This window comes from Alosa pseudoharengus, unplaced genomic scaffold (assembly GCF_046254945.1).
Source record: "Alosa pseudoharengus isolate Yale_2024_CS ecotype anadromous, Long Island Sound unplaced genomic scaffold, YU_APseudo_1.1 YU_APseudo_1.1_scf_18, whole genome shotgun sequence".
In the NCBI taxonomy this organism is placed as follows: domain Eukaryota; kingdom Metazoa; phylum Chordata; class Actinopteri; order Clupeiformes; family Clupeidae; genus Alosa; species Alosa pseudoharengus.
The window spans coordinates 25,016,728-25,034,011 of NW_027468650.1; the positions used below are offsets into that span (position 1 = coordinate 25,016,728).

Here is a 17,284-nt window from a genome sequence, read left to right on the forward strand (position 1 = left end):
TGCAGGTTAAACACCACTGTTGATTAATGGGTACATAAAGCACTCAATATATGTATATCATTTTAAAAATGTCTCCAAATTGTGTTAAATGCCAGTTTTTGATGTTTTTAGCATTAGCGGGTTTTTTGTACGCAATTCGGTGATGACGTCACTTTGGGGACTACTTGATCTGCGCTTCATTAATTTCAATGCATTTCAATGGACATCGCGGTTACACTTTCAACATAAAGTTTGTATATTTACACTTCGAATTTCGTCACAGCTACCCTATGATCTACCAATGGTAATAACGGTGCCTGATATCAATTTAGTATTTTTTCTGAATTTCGGGAGGTCTCGTTTTGGAGGGTATATGTTTTACATTCATTCCAATGGGAAACGGTCACGGTTACACTTTCAACATAAAGTTTGTATATTTACACTTCGAATTTCGTCACAGCATTTATATCACAGCTACCCTATGATCTACCAATGGTAATAACGGTGCCTGATATCAATTTAGTAATTTTTCTGAATTTCGGGAGGGCTCGTTTTGGAGGGTATGTTTTACATTCATTCCTATGGGAAACGGTCGCGGTTACACTTTCAACATAGTTTGTATATTTACACTTCGAATTTCGTTACAGCATTAATATGACAACGACCCTATGGTCTAACAAAGATAACAATGTCTTCCGATTTTAGTTTAATGCAATTTTCTGAATTTGAGATGCCTCGTTATGAGGCTACATAATGCACCTATTCAGTTCAATGCATTATGCTTATAACATTACGACACTTTTTTTGTTACTGTCAGTGAACAGCACCGAATGAAAGTCAACATGTTCTTTATATCTAGTGATAGTGATCATGTCGTTAGTTCAGATAAGTAGGCTACTGTGCAAACTTAGTCAGAAGATCAGAATATGAAGCATCATGATAGCTAGCTGGGCTAACTTTTTAGTCCCACCTGTGAGCCACCCCAGTTACTGCTACTTAACTTCTAGCCGCCGCCGATTAGGCTGGTCGTGTCTTCAGCATGAATATTTTCGATAACTACTGCTCGTGATTGATTGCCATTGACATCATCAGGGTACGGCTTACCAAAGAGGGAGATAATATGGGCAAGTCGCAGTTTTGCAGGTGCTTGTGTGGGCTGTGCCGTCCCGATGGAAACTGTGGTGGAGAGCTGCAGTAACTACTGTAGGGAAGCGAGTGCATTTTGGCCGCTGGTCGAGGAGCTCCCCTGTGACCAGCATAATGACATGATCTATCTAGCTATCTACCTGTCTATATACATATCTAGGCTAGCCTATCTATTTATCTATAATCTGCGCTATCTACTGCTGAACAATCCCTTACTCGTCTCTCTTTACTCCTCTCTCGTTACTCTCAAGGGTCTCAAGGTGGGCTTTGGTCTGTAGTCTCCCCAAGGTGACGTAATGCAATGCATTGTGGGGAAAAGGAGAATCACTTCAAATGCTGTGAAATAGTACCTGCTTTTTCGTACTGCAGTACAAACTATTAGTAAACATTAGCTAAGTTAGCTAAGTAACATGGTTAAGTATATATACTTTTATGGTTAGCATAGTTAGCATAACTGCTAAAAATGAATAGCTAAGTTAGCTAAGTCACATGGTAAGCATGTTAGCATTCTTAATATTTTAGCATAACTACTATAAATTATTAGCTAAGTTAGCTAAGTCACATAGTTAGCATTGTTAACAGCATTAGAATTATTAACCTTTTTAAAAAAAAAACTGCTAGAAAACATTAGCTAAATTAACTAAGTTAAGTAACTTGGTTAGCATTATTATCTTTGTTAAAGCCTGTGTTGCAGGTTAACCACCACTGTTGATTAATGGGTACATAAAGCACTCAATATATGTATATCATTTTTAAAAATGTCTCCAAATGGTGTTAAATGCCAGTTTTTGTTGTTTTTAGCATTAGCGTTTTTTTTTTACGCAATTCGGTGATGACGTCACTTTGGGGACTACATGATTTGCGCTTCATTCATTTCAATGCATTTCAATGGACATCGCGGTTACACTTTCAACATAAAGTTTGTATATTTACACTTCGAATTTCGTCACAGCATTTATATCACAGCTACCCTATGATCTACCAATGGTAATAACGGTGCCTGATATCAATTTAGTAATTTTGGAGGGTATTATTTACATTCATTCCTATGGGAAACGGTCGCGGTTACACTTTAAACATAAAGTTTGTATATTTACACATCGAATTTCGTTACAGCATTTATATGACCCTATGGTCTAACAAAGATAACAATGTCTTCCGATTTTAGTTTAATGCAATTTTCTGAATTTGAGAGGCCTCGTTATGAGGCTACACGATGCACCTATTCAGTTCAATGCATTATGCTTATAACATTACGACACTTTTTTTGTTACTGTCAGTGAACAGTACCGAGTGAAAGTCATCATTTTCTTTATATCTAGTGATAGTGATCATGTCGTTAGTTCAGATAAGTAGGCTACCGGGCAAACTTAGTCAGAAGATCAGAATATAAAGCATCATGATAGCTAGCTATGGGCTAACTTTTTAGTCCCACCTGTGAGCCACCCCAGTTGTTGCAAACTTAGCTTCTAGCCTAGGCCGATTAGGCTGGTCGTGTCTTCAGCATGAATATTTTCGATAACTACTGCTCGTGATTGATTGCCATTGACATCGTCAGGGTATGGCTTACCAAAGAGGGAGATAATATGGGCAAGTCGCAGTTTTGCAGGTGCTTGTGTGGGCTGTGCCGTCCCAATGGAAACTGTGGTGGAGAGCTGCAGTAACTAGGGAAGCGAGTGCATTTTGGCCGCTGGTCGAGGAGCTCCCCCCGTGACCAGCATATGACATGATCTATCTAGCTATCTATCTACCTATCTAGCTATCTTATATATAATCTGCGCTATCTACTGCTGAACAATCCCTTACTCCTCTCTCTTTACTCCTCTCTTGTTACTCTCAAGGGTCTCAAGGTGGGCTTTGGTCTGTAGCCTCCCCAAGGTGACGTAATGCAATGCATTGAGGGGGAAAGGAGAATCACTTCAAACGCTGTGAAATAGTACCTGCTTTTTCGTATTATATTCCGTTTTGTGATACCCAACAACATCAAATACAATGGATAACAGTTTAAATGTTTATTACCAACAAGCAAATTGTGCAAATTCGTTGGAAAATGAACCCTGCAACACAGCCTTTAACATAGTTAGCATAACTGCTAGCAAACATTAGAGCCATTCCAACTGTCAGTTATCTACCTAAATAATTTAACCATTTAAACTATCCACCTATTTAACTGTTCAGTCATTCCAACTATATTAAACCTCATCTACCTAGCAACCAATATAGTTTGTTTTTACTCTGTATGATATTTTACATCATATTTTTGCATTTTCATGTACTGTATTTCCTTCAGGAAATGCTTTTCTAGTTCTTCTTATTCTTTTTCTTCTAACGCGTTTAACCCATTTACTCCTAAAATGCCTGCTAAAAACGCCTATAGAATCCTATGGCATTCTAGACTAAATAACCTTATTTCCTGAGGGTTTTCTGAAAACATACTAAAAATTGTCAGCGTCTACCAAAATGTAATATCTAAGCCTCTGTAGCACCTAAAAACATGAAATAAAAAGCATGCTGCGCTACGCAGCATCCAGCGGGAGGGTCAATGTTGCGCTACGCAGCATCCAGCAGGAGGGTCAATGTTGCGTCATGCAGCATCCAGCGCGAATGGGTTAATGCAGCTTCAACCGTTTAACGTAGAAACTTCATTCAAACTATGTTACGTAGGTCTTACTTAGGACAAGAGTGCTATGTATTTTTCAGCTTTGTAACTTTTATACTTTTTAAACTATTAATTAAACAGTTGCTAGGTTACGGGTACGCTGGCGAGTCACGCCGCTCCGTCTAGCTTCTTGTTTATGTTTGAATGTTTGTCTTTTTCGTCTTTTTATGTATAAATGTGTCCTGTCAAAGTGTGCACTCATGAAGATGAACATAATGAGCATCTGTAGGCGCTTTTTTCAACGCAGTTTGTCGCTAGCCTAACACCTGTTTCGAGTCCGAGACCCCGACCACAACATCCACGTCCACTAGTGAGGATTCTGCCTGTCGCTAATATGCCTGATGACTGCACTACGAGAGATACCTTCTCGGTGTCTGGTGAGAGATTACATGGGAGCTGACTGTGAGCTTTTGAGTGTTAGTTGAGCTGAACTGTCATCCAACGTCTGGATGTCGACGTAGTGATGCTAGCTAGCTAACTAACTAGCTATCCAATATCGTCAACCATCAAGACGTCAACGCACAAGCTGTGTCAGGATTACACCTTGAGAAGCTGCTGGTATGAACTTTTACATCGTCTGCCAAGGGAACTCAAACTCACCGTCTGCTGGCGAAGCATCATCACCTGCCTGCGGACTTATTGAGTGTTTTTCTGTTTGTCTTTATCTTTGTCTGCATGAGCGCTGAGTCCGTTTGTTTTATGTTTTATGTCTGGTCTTGTTCTGTAAGCTTATTGTCTTTGTAAAGACAGGCTTGCTTTACTGTCACTGTCTATTTGTCTGTCTGTTTATTTGTGTAGCCTATGTCTTGGTGTGATGTTACAGGTACGTTGGCGATTACGCCGCTCTGTCCGGCACCTGTCTTGTGTCTTTCGTTATTTTGTAAATTGTTTGTTTGTCTTGATGACACGGGTACGCTGGTCACTATGCCGCTCCGTCCAGCATTGTTTGTCTTTATGTGTCAATGTCTTGTGTGTGGAGCGCTTTGGATTGTACTAAGTACATGTTAAATGTGCTTTATAAATAAAAATGACTTGACTTGACTTGACTAAAAACTATCAAAATTTTCCCATTGACTTAACATTGCCCTTTTCTGACATCACAGCAATGTGCAGTTATGGTTGAAATAATAGCCCATCAGCGCATCTCTAGTGTGTGTGCCTCTCTCTCGCTCAGAGGGGAGGGAGAGGCTGAGGGTCGATCCAGCATGGATTCTAAACTCTGTGGTGGATAGGATCTACAATTAGGTGTTAATAATATTACCACGCTAGGTCGAAGTACTCCCAAGTGCTATTGCGCCACACGCAATAGTAGTTCTCCTGTTTATTCGCTTGGAAAATCGCCACGTTTCATGTTGTGTGACGTACACATTTTTATCAACTACTTGTGCAACTGTATTTAAGTAGGGAAAATGTGGAGGTGTTTGATTACTGCTATGTTCCTCTCTCTACGGCCACGGCAGAGCCTGCTAGCATAGCAACATGCTAACACATTCGCGCCGCGCGACAGATCGTTTGAGTGCACCTACCGGCGCGGGAGAGGTATGACTCAACTCATGAAAGTTAAGGTAAGAACATATATTACTACTGATTTTGGGTGGCGTGTTCCTTTAAGACTACACATCCTGTTCAACTGTTTCCTCTCCCAAAAACTGTTTCAAAGTAAAAGTCCTCACTACAATATTTCACTGTTAAACAATTTAACCCTTTAAACTACTGAACTTTTTAACTGTTCAGCCATTGTAACTGTTATACCCAGGGGGCAAGTACGGTGGCCTGGAAGGGCAAAAAACTATTACAATGGTAAATTTATTATTTACCAGATTAAAAACAAATTGACAAGTTTTTAAACTGATTTACAAGTTTATTAACAAATGTAAAATGTTTTAAGCAAATTTACATTTTTTAAAACAAATTTACAAGTTTTAAACAAATTTACAATGAGTGAACACATTTACAAGTTTTTAAACAAATTGACGAGTGAACAAATTTACAAGCTTTTAAAACAAATGTAAGTTTTTTACGGAAAGGGTAGGTACAATAGACGGAAGTAGTGGCTACAGGAAGTGCAACAGCCAACGTACATTCTCTGGTATCACCCGCCCGGGGGGTCGTTTCTAGAAAAGTTAGCAACGACGTTGCTCAACCACCATGGTACGACGCAACTTGCGACCAAACAACGACACTGTTACACCTGTTTCCAGAAAGCATCGTACCTGTGTCGCAATTCACTACCTCCGACGTTCGAACACCGTAGTTCCAACAACGTTGTTGATGATGCAGCGATACATATCATTGGTGGAAACAGTGGCAACGTATAATACCCCACCCCCTAGAAATGTTCTGTCACGGCCTATGTCGACACTTTTCTAATCTAAACCGAGTGATTAATACTGGCATTGTCATTGCCATCAGCCAAAACCTAAACCTATTGCAAGCATATAAAACAGTTAATTTAAGCAGACCAATATGAGTCATTATTTGTGTTGAATATCTATGTTGGAAAAAATATATAGCCTGGACAAATGTCTGGGTATCCCATAGCATATCAACTGTCTCGTGGCTTAACGGCAGCGCGTCAGTGCACTGAGCGCTCGGCCGGAGTTCGCGTCCTATGTCCTCTTTTCATCTCTGACTAAGAGTAGGCCTACGAGACACAACAATAGGTTTTTACCATATTTATGTATATAGTTACTCTACATCGAGAGACCATAGGTAGGCCTATAATACATCAGTCAAAATCAATTGAATGTCACACTAGTTCACCTGCAGGTAGCGAGAAGCAAGAGGACAATCTCACATCATAAGAAAATCGAACCTACAACGTTGGGATAATAAGTCATCTGCTTTAGCCACTACACTATTTATCACTGCTGATGTAAGGGACTGTGAAGATTATAATACTAAAAGCAAGGCAATACTTGAATTAACATAAATAGCAAGAATGAGCCAAGTAGGGGAGTCAGTGTCTTAATCAAAATTAAGCTACAGGATAGATCAATCATTGAGTCACGAGATAAACATCCACTTCGCAAATTTTGGTTAGGCGGTTGTGATTTTTGGTTAGGCGCTCCGGACACCAACAGGAACTACCAAGGAACGACACAAGTGCGACTGCCTAGGGGCAGTAGTTCAAACGACCAAACTTTGCGTCCTTGTTTGCGATTGAGAGTTCGAACTACCCTTTCTAGAAACACCAAATCCAAGAACGATGGAGCGTACTACCAAGGTTGCGACGCAAGTTAGCAAACGATGCTTTCTAGAAACGACCCCCGGAGCGGTAGACATAGTTCGAATTACAGGGGGTACTGGGGGGTACTATACCCCCCAATGAAGACCCAGTACCCCCCAAAGAGACAGGAATATCAGTTTTGGGGGGGTCAGATATTTTTTCTGATATTGTGAAAAAATATCATTACAGTTGGCTACAATACAAGTCAACTCATATTTTCACTGTAGGAACATTTTAATGTAAAGCGATTTCAGACACCCCTATTATGGACCGTACCATTTTTAACCACCGTGGCGCTAGAAGCAACGGAGATAGAGAACGAACGACTTCAACTTCTCAAGCAAATGTAAACGTTGAATGACAAAACGCTAGGTAGATTGCTCCAGTAGGCTAAATTTGGTTTGCTGCTGACGTGCATGTGTAAATGTAAGTTGCTAGCAGACGTCTAGCTTGTTGAAAATGTGCTATTTTACAGCCTTCACGTATTTTGATCTTCATAGCTCATGTCACGTCTTCATACATTTAATTACCGGCGGCTACTTACCTGCTACTTACCTACTGAGGCTAGTAAAGTGGACCTTGGTTAGTTACCAAGGTTAGTCAGCAAGATAATTCTCTATTTAAATCATGTATTATTATTATTTTACATTGTGGTGAAGTAAAATCAATTGGCATTTCCAAGGAGATGAACTCCAGTCCATATCCTAGGTGTCCATTCTAATTTTATCTTTAATAAATTATTGTGCCCTTTTGAAATTAGTTTGGCACAGATCCTGTGTTGTTTTTATATTATGCACAAGAGGGCCTGATGTAGCTAAGCCTATATAACATCAGTGAAACCTGTGGAAACGTAAAAAGAGCCAAGTAGCCTAGGCTAAATAGTACATGCATTGAATTTGTTTTTAATTGGTTAGTAGGCCTATTGTTTTTAGATTCTATTATTTCATATTTTTAGTTCAATAAATGTAGTTTCATCTGAGAACCCTGATACTAGGCTATCTTAATGAAACTAGGATTTGATTTTATTCACAGAGACACTATGAAGAAAAGGAAAAGTGTATGTGTGCATGTGTATGTGACTCATTTGTACAGTAGGATACTGTAGTGTTAATGATACCCAGCTTCTTCTGGTTATCAGATTCTTGTAGGTTACCGCTCTGTAGTTCTTCTTTGGTAGTATGTTTTTTCATAGTATGCTCCTTAATCACATTAAATATTGCTCAGGTTTCACATATCTCTAAGCAATTGTGTTGATTTGACACTGACTACTATAGACTATAATAGAAAATTGGTTTCTGTACAGTATATGAGAGGGTTGGGTCTTACCTCCAGGTCTTATGAAATCTAAAAATGAACCAAATCAATATTTCATGAAATAGGCAATAGGCTTCTTGTAAAGGTATTACTTTTACTATTAGAATGGTATTTCAGTGCACTTAACTTCTAACTTTTGAGAGCTGATCAAAACAGTTCTCTTTTGGATATATAATAACAATGAGATATTCTGTATAGCCTACTGATTATCAGTTTGTCGCATGTTTAGACCTTGTATGTGTGTTGCACCACACAGTTGCACTTGGCGATCACGATGGGGATTGATACTGTATGGTAGTGGACCATGATGGCCATAGAAGAACTTAAGGAGCAGTACCCCCCAATTATGGTTGGGTAATTCGCACTCTGGCGGTAGATAAAACACCCGCCTTAACAATCTTTGGTATCACCAGAGCCAGGTATCACCATGTTCTGTCCCTACTGCGGCACCCCTACCAACCGTGACCATTTCTGCCAGAAATGTGGCAAAAGCCTAACATTTCTGCCCTATGGAGACGATAACGTTAAGGCATCAAGTTCCGTGGTAGAAGACGGCGAAATACCAACGGCTTCAGCAAATGGTAAGTACTTTCTTAGTTAAACCAAAGTCCCGAGTCTCTGGTTAAACTAGCTAACAACAACAACTAGCAGCTAGCTTGCTCGCCAGTCCAGGTGACAGAGGTGATTTTATACATGATACGAAGATGTGCCTTTTTCGCATTGGTAGTGGCAGCTAAAAATAGAAAGTCGGCAGTTCGGGGAAATGCCTTCTCGCTTGTTTATTTTCCCTGCTTTATTCGTTGGAATGTTGGGTCCGTATGAGCCGTCAGGAAAGTCTGAGTGAATATAACTAGCATGTTTGCTAGCGGGAAACAAAGTCTGTTTTAGGTTATAAGTAGTAGCTGTAAAACAATTGCATTGATCATTAATGGCCATGTCTTCTGTTGATAACACTGAACAAGTCCGTGATCGTTAAGAACCAATGTTAATCCCTGTTAATTTCAGCGAGGTGTCCAACATACAAGCAATTCCTGAGCTACAAAGCAATGAAGTCTAAAGAAAGAACCGAACGAGGTAGCACAAGAAGACCAGCCTTGACCCAGGCCAAGAAACAAGTTCAGGTAAAGGCATATTGACCTAAAATATGAACATAATGCAAAAAAAAAAACAACACAGTCACACAGACATGACATTCACGTACACAAGATGGTTGAAGAATGTCTTGTGCAGGCCTATTAACATTAGTATTTTTCACATTGTCTAAGATAAACATTGGATTGATGCTTCGTCATGGAGTAGATCTTAAACCCGTGAGAGGGAAAACGCTCCCATTATTTACCATCCCTGAGGTAGCAGCAGCTGACCTTCTCAAAAAAGCTGTACAGAAATTAAAAACCTTCAACAAAGATATGACTGATGGACCCTATCGTCTTCTTTTTCCCGATGGGTCAGAGGTAGTTGTTGTCCCTGGGACAAAAACGCCATTCATTTTATCCGAGTACAAAAAAGAAATTGGCAAGGCATATTGCCGTATTACACTTTTTGTCTGCCCGGATGAGCATTTTAAAGAAGGTTTGTGGATCTGGTAATATTTATGTATTCTTCATTGTTGTAATATAATATTACATTACATATATTTACACATATTTACATTACATATTTTTTTCACATTTGCATTTAGGGCTGGGCAATATATCGAGATATGTAGATATCGTGAAGTATTTGAGACAATACCTCCATATCGATATTTCATCCTTTTTTGATGTTGCCTTACGACCACTATTTGGGCGGTTTGCTCCACTTTGCGCCTAGACAAGCACAAAGCTCTGCTGCTCAACCCCACCCCTTGCATGTAAACATAGCCTTCTCCCACGCACAATGACGCATCACAACAAACTTTTGATTGACTTTTGAATTGATAGTTTAAATAAAACCGGTTGATGGTGATTACTTGTGGCATTGAGTTCAAACTAAACACTTTTGGGATATGAGTTTTGGTCCATATCGCCCAGCCCTATTTGCATTGCTGTGATTTGTACAATCATAATGTTAGATGTCAGTCATTATCATAATAATGTGTTTTGATCCTTTTTGAATGTAGCATATGCTGCTCCTGATTCCGATTCCGACTCGGACTCAGAGGTAAATGTAAGAACCAGGAGGTCTGTCGAATTCAGTGAGGCTGATACTGTGGTGAGATATGAAACAAGCGGTTTAGTTAAGATCAGTACTGACCAACGCCAGATTTAGAAATCAACATTAGAATGTTCCTTTAGTTTATATACCTGTGCTTTACATGATCAGAATTGTTTGTACTACAATATTACGAAAAATGTAGTAGTTTGTTGTATTTAATTGTATTTCTTCCACTTCAGCTTTGTGAAAGTACACCCAAACACCAAGTCGAGCAAGAAGTGTAAGTTCTAATTTCTCAATTTCAGTTATTTATTTGTAAGACGGTAATGTTATCAGATGACAGAATTGGAATAGCCCCAGGCTGTATGACCATAGAAAACTAATAATATGGAGCGAATATTATGAAGGCTATTATAGATTACCATAACTTGTGTACTTTTCTCTTCCTCTTAATTTCACCATTTTAGAACGGCATCTACAAACAACACTGGGCAGGTATTGAAGCACATGTCCCTTACATTTCTTTTTTAGTCTATTGTTCAGGGTTCCTATTCAGTTTTGAGAATAATGGAAATTTGATTCTAAAGCATGTCAGGCTGCTATTTCATGAAGATGGTTGTAATGAAGGCCAGTGGTGAAATGAGCAGGTGACCGCAAACCTTTTGACAGACGTGAGAGTATTAGTCAGGAAGGCTGGTTGTGTGGATAGCCTGGCAAATGCTTGATTTACTTGTTGTGGTGTTAAGTGCTTACATCGATTACAAAAGTGTATGCCGATGATCAGTAGTTTTTTGTGTTTGACAATGATATATCCTGTCACTTTCCTTTCAGATAGTCATATCTGATTCTGAGGATTGTCCGGATCCACCTAAACTGGCCATGTCTAATTACAACAGGTATGCATACATACATAATACATGTTATGTGGCATTGTAGCCAATTAATGTAGAATTATATCACCAATTAATGCAGAAAACCAAATGATTAATATACTTTTGCTTTGACTGTAAGTACAGTCTTTGCTAAGGTTAGAAAGCTTCTTGTCTGGATCAACCTTTACAGCACATACACATGTGTGTTTGCGCCACAAACTGAGGAGGAGGAGAAAGAGAATGACATGGAGGAAGAGGATGACATGCCTGTTCCTATGAATGTAGCAGACAATACAATGTAAGTTGGTAACTGCAAAGAAATATAACTTTTATTATAATGATTTTTTAAGATTGAATGTGCAACATGGTCCTTATTAGACATTTCATAGCCATGTCCTACTCAACCCAACTTATGTTTTACTTACATTATAAATCAAGCTACATGTCTGCCATTCACTTAGAGCCTGTTTACACTTGTCACTAGAATGTGTCTTGGATAATCCTATCACAAGTGGTTTGTTCTACATACAAGTGTAAACAATCACCAAGACGCATTGGAATCCGATCAGTAAACCACCTTGAGATGCATGTATCCACATAAGTTCTGTAGTATAAACACACAATGCGTCTTGATGCGTCTTCTATGGTGACGCAATAGACAATGTAGTATGTAACTAGACTGCATTTCCGGCGGGAACTGCGAAAGTGTGCTTGCCCTGGTCCGGTCACCAACGTGAGCAGACAGTGACATACGCTATGCTGAACCTGGCTTGATCCAAGCATTCTAACAGTGCCTTTCAGGGTTTGAGCAGTGGCAATACCTCAAAAGCTCTATTCAACTATTGCCTTGCGGGGTGAATGCGGTTTGTTGGCTTTTACCTGTGGCCTGCCTTCGAATTTAGCTTCTATGACTAAAATTAAATCAATAAAATAAAACAACAGCAGTGATTGGCTGCAAAAATAAATAATGTCACGCGTCTTGCACCTCTCAAACTGGGCTATCAGGTAACCTAGAGAAAAATTTGAAATTATGAAATATGACTAAGGCATTAAAATGCTGCTTGTTTGTCAGGATACTTTTTTTTTTTTTTTTTTTTATAATCTATATGGATTTGCTCTATAAATACCTTATGTCTGTTTGGGATTGTTTTGAGAGCCTATTGATGTATCTCAGAATAAAGGAATGTCCACAACATTAGTGATGGGTTTTTTTTGTGTGTGAATGTATTTTACTTAACTCATTGAATGTAGCTGGATACTCATGAACGCATGTCTCTAATAGCCACAATAGGAGTATTTTTAGCAACACCGTATTTTGTGTGGCCCATAACGACCCAGTGGATCATGAAAATGTGCCAAAATTCACATTCCTTGCTTGTTGTTGGTACATTAATCCCATTCAGATTGCCACTTATCTGAGATGTATAAGAGTTCAGTATAGGTTTAAGGTCTGGGGCAGGGATTTGACATTCTGTGACTTCTTCATTGAGGTCTTGCTTAGCAGCACTGTCCGCTTTCTCCTTTCCCCTCAGACCAACATGGCCTGGGACCCAGCAAAAAACTACACTCAAGTTCTGGTTCTTTAGACGTTCTAGTTGATCAAGCTCAGCTTTGGTTGTACTTTTTGCGTGACATTATACTGGAAAGATTTTTAATTGCAATTTAATTGAATGCAATTTACTTTTACGATTAAATAAAATAAATGTATCCCTCTCACCCATAGTTTTCTATTTATTTACAAATGTACATAGGCCTACTGTAATTACATTTATACATAGTTATTCTACTGATCTTTATACTATTCATCCTGCACATAGACTTATGCTTACTACTCTTATAATGTTGTTTCTGCACTACAATGACACTGTTTCCACACTGCACATAGCTGTATGTTATGTACATATCTGTTATATATTTGTCATATTGAATATCCATATGTATTCTGTTTTATTATATTCTGTTAATACACTGCATATATCTATATTATTATTTCTACTATTATAATGTTACTACTACATACATTATTCTACTTATTGTATGAGATAACTGCTAATACACTGCACATATTTATATTTAATTCATATTACTCTAAACCACCTTCTGTAAATCAACTGTATACTACTGTATACATTGCACTATACATGGATTTCTATGGAACGTCACGAAAACATGCGTGCGCAACCAAGAGGCAGAAAGCACCACAGAACAGCATAGAGCAATGCAAAAGAGCAAAAGAATAAAATTAGTTTTTGTGCTGAAAACTGCACCAATTCGAAATCACGATGGCTAGAGAATGTTAAATATGTTCAATATCCCTAACGGAATGCATGTCTTCGCCAAAAATGACAAAATATGATGTTATATTAATAATCCAAATGAACGTCAAACTTTGAAATATAGTCTGAAATGAGATGTTATTATCATTGAGACAACAGGGGTATACAAAAAAATCCGATTGTAGCTTACATCAGCCGACTATTTAGGTTAAGTTTATAACGTTGTGGACGGCCACCAAGCGTCTTCTGCCTCGCGGCTGCGCGCGCATCTAGTTTTGTTGGTAAACGGGAAACCCGTGTATAGATACAGTCGGTTAAGACGTTCGGAAAGGTTACCGCCCCCCACGAGGGGGAAAGCATGCTAAACTCACACAATGGAAGTCAATGGGCGAACTAGCTAACAGTTAGAGCCTGTCTCAAATCGCGTACTTCTGCACTTACAATACCTAATTTGAGTGCATGAGGGTGTTCACACTGACAATTCCAACGACACGAAGGGCGCTGCAAGTTCCCGGATGGTGCACTCATAACGGTCAAAAAGCTGAGTGTGCAACGCTGGACACTTTTCGCCCTTAACGGACGCCATCTTGGCCAGATAGCGGAAGGGGAGGGAGCGTTTTCAAACTCGTGGAAATCGCGGTTGAGAAAGCTGAAGCAGCAGCAGTGGAAAACAGACTTTAAGGAGGTACAAGCAAGTTATAACATAAACGGTTCATGTTTTGACACAGTATGACCATGTCACTGTCGAGTTGAGGACGCCAATAAAGTTATGTTAAAATGTTTGCGATCGTCATTTCCGTGAAGTGCACGGAGTTAGTGTTTGATATGAGACAATACTATTTTGTTAAAATTTGCGCACTCCGCCAGTAAGCACACAGTGCACATAGTGTACTACACGAAAGTGTACTCACGTAAGTACACCATTTGAGACAGACTCTTAGACTTTATACATTCGTTTTACATTCAGGTAGAGTTCTGCTTGTTTCTGAACACAATAATGTGAAGGAATTGTGTTTACTTAACTGTCCAGTGTATGCTAACAACTTAATTCACCCTCGATTGCCCAATGTTGACGACAAATTTATCTGGAAGCTATATTCAATGGTAGCATCATTAGGTTGCTAACTGGCTAACTTTATATCGTCAGTGTAACATAACCAACTGGTACACATTACTTGTTAAAACTATTCCCACGGCCATTGTAGGGAATGTGCATTCATGTGAGAATAAATTCAGATGCAACTTACGAGTATGTGATGTTAAGGCAAAAGGGTTAGCTTGCTAAACCGAGCTACACAGTCCGGCCATTGAAAGCAGTTCTACAATGAGTACACTCGAGACAGTTCTGGCCGTTTAACTGGAATTAGCAAAATGAGGGAACTTAATGTTACCCTTAACCTCCTTGACACACAGATAACTCTCAGTTGAAACGTGTTTGTGCCGTTTAGTGATGTTTGCTAAAAGATTTAATATTTTTATAGGTGCTTTCTGTACTCAAGCCGGTGCACCTCCATTAGATTACATGCAATCGAAACGAATGTTTTCCCCCTCGGGGGCTTTTCAGCCACGGTAACCACGGCAACTGGGGGCGGTAACCACGATTATGACTAGTTTAAGTCGTTTAAGAGGGGTCTAAAGACATTCCTATTCAACATATACTTAGTTGTTTAAGCGCTTATGTGTTATGGTTTATATAATGTTGTTTTATTTTAATTGGGCTGTTAATTAATTTGACATTATTGTTTATTATTGATATTCTCCTTAATGTAGTCTTAGCATGTTATTGTTTTATATTATTGATTGAATTGACATTATTGTTTTTATTATTGCCTTTCCCCTTTTTTACATTGCTTTTTTATTAGGCTATTGATTGAATTGATATTATTGTGTACTACAACTATTCTCCTTACTATATTTGACCTAGATTTTAATCTGTTCCCTGTTCATTTTTAAATATTATTATGTTGTTTTGTATTTATATGTCGCTTTGGACAAAGGCGTCTGCTAAATCCATAACCATAACCATAACCATAGTTGACCTGTCGCTGTATAGACCCTTTCAAGAGAGTTCCATTATCAGCATCATAGTTGGCCCCACAAGGCTTCCGTTTTAACATTCCATATGTTATCTTAATGCAGAGGAAGTAGATTGGGGCCCAAATAGAATGTTCAAGCATTGTTTTTGTTTTTATTGTTGAAATGGGTCTATATTTCATCACCTTTCTATACTTTGCATCACATTGTATGCTTACTGTAGCTACATGAATCACAGCTAAGATCCTTGGTTGCTATGAAGGCCAGTCGTTCTAATGGATGGTTGCTATGGCCAAAGGCCAGTTATCTCTGCCGTTGTCAAGCGGGCATATCCTAACTTTATCTTATTTTAAACATCTCTATTTTACTTAGCCTACTTCCATACAGTGACTCCTATTAAGAAGTGGCCGCTTCATTCGCGCTTACCGTGATTCACGCAGCAACATTATTAAATTAATCTGTCACCATATGCCTATGCCAACGTTTGCAAAGAAGAGAATCTTTTAATTTGATTCACAATGAAACGTTACATTTAATGTACATGTAAACAATGAGTAGGCTAGTTTTGGTTGTTGTTGGTGGTGTTACTGCATCCCTTAGTTATGCCTACAATGCAAAATTGTTCCCTCTTGATTGTTAGACGCATTTCAAAAAATCGCGACGTGAAATGCCACTACAAAACATTGTTTGTGAATCGGTCTTATTAGGAGTCCTCGCTTAAGCTGTCACAGACTTAGGCGCTACTTTTAGGGCTAAAATGCTTCCTGAATTACTCTTAGTAAAAAAAAAAGGGAGTCCTAAAGTTACGAGTGACGAAGTTACGAGTACAAGCATCTCATATCAAATGACCATGGCATTATGCTAAGCAACATAAATCTCATAACGTTACAGCAACATCTCCTCCCTATGACCTAGCTAGCTAGCTTCTAGCCACAAAAGAAATGAATGATTTAATTTTCATTTCATTTTCATTTATTTATTTAAAGGACAGTGCACATTGATCAACATTTCTGTAAATGTGCCAGTGTTAGCCAGCAGGCTAATTTTCAACTGTAGTCCATTGGCAAGATGTTATACTAGGCACATGGTGGCTAAAAAAAACATATTAAATCACATAGCAATTTACTTACAGCAATAGAACATAATGCCATAATACTAGCTCCAGTAAAACATTTAAAACATAAGACATATAACCATACAGCCATACAACCCTTAAGGGATCAATAAAGTAACCACCTATCCATCTATCTATCATACATACACCATGGGTTACAGGACAGCTAAACTATAGAGGCAGACCAACATTAATATATTATGAGAAGTGCTCACATGTTTGTATGCTCAAAAGCCAGTCCTTAAGATGGTGTGTGAATGTATGGTGAGAGGTGGAGTTTCTAATGTCCACTGGCAATTGATTCCATAGTTTAGAGGCTCTCACAGAAAAACATAATTGGCCAAAGGAACTGGACCTAAGAGGGACTACACAGTCCCCTCTTAAGGCAGACCTTGTGGTTCTGCTGCTAGATGACTTTTGCTGTATAAAAGTGCTGAGTGGAGGGGGAGCCTTCCCATTAATGATCTTAAAAATTAGGCATGCATCACTGTGTTAATGATGTTAAAATCTCCGCTTAGCATTCTA

General features: G+C 38.8%; 1 long non-coding RNA gene across 1 annotated transcript; it reads left to right on the forward strand.

Annotated features, from left to right (window-relative positions):
* The first annotated feature begins 9,748 nt into the window (after positions 1-9,748).
* LOC143131718 (uncharacterized) lies at positions 9,749-10,739 on the forward strand. Its single transcript, XR_012988188.1, has 3 exons — positions 9,749-9,899; positions 10,429-10,520; positions 10,703-10,739. It is a non-coding gene; the product is annotated as an uncharacterized LOC143131718 (long non-coding RNA).
* The last annotated feature ends 6,545 nt before the right edge of the window (positions 10,740-17,284 follow it).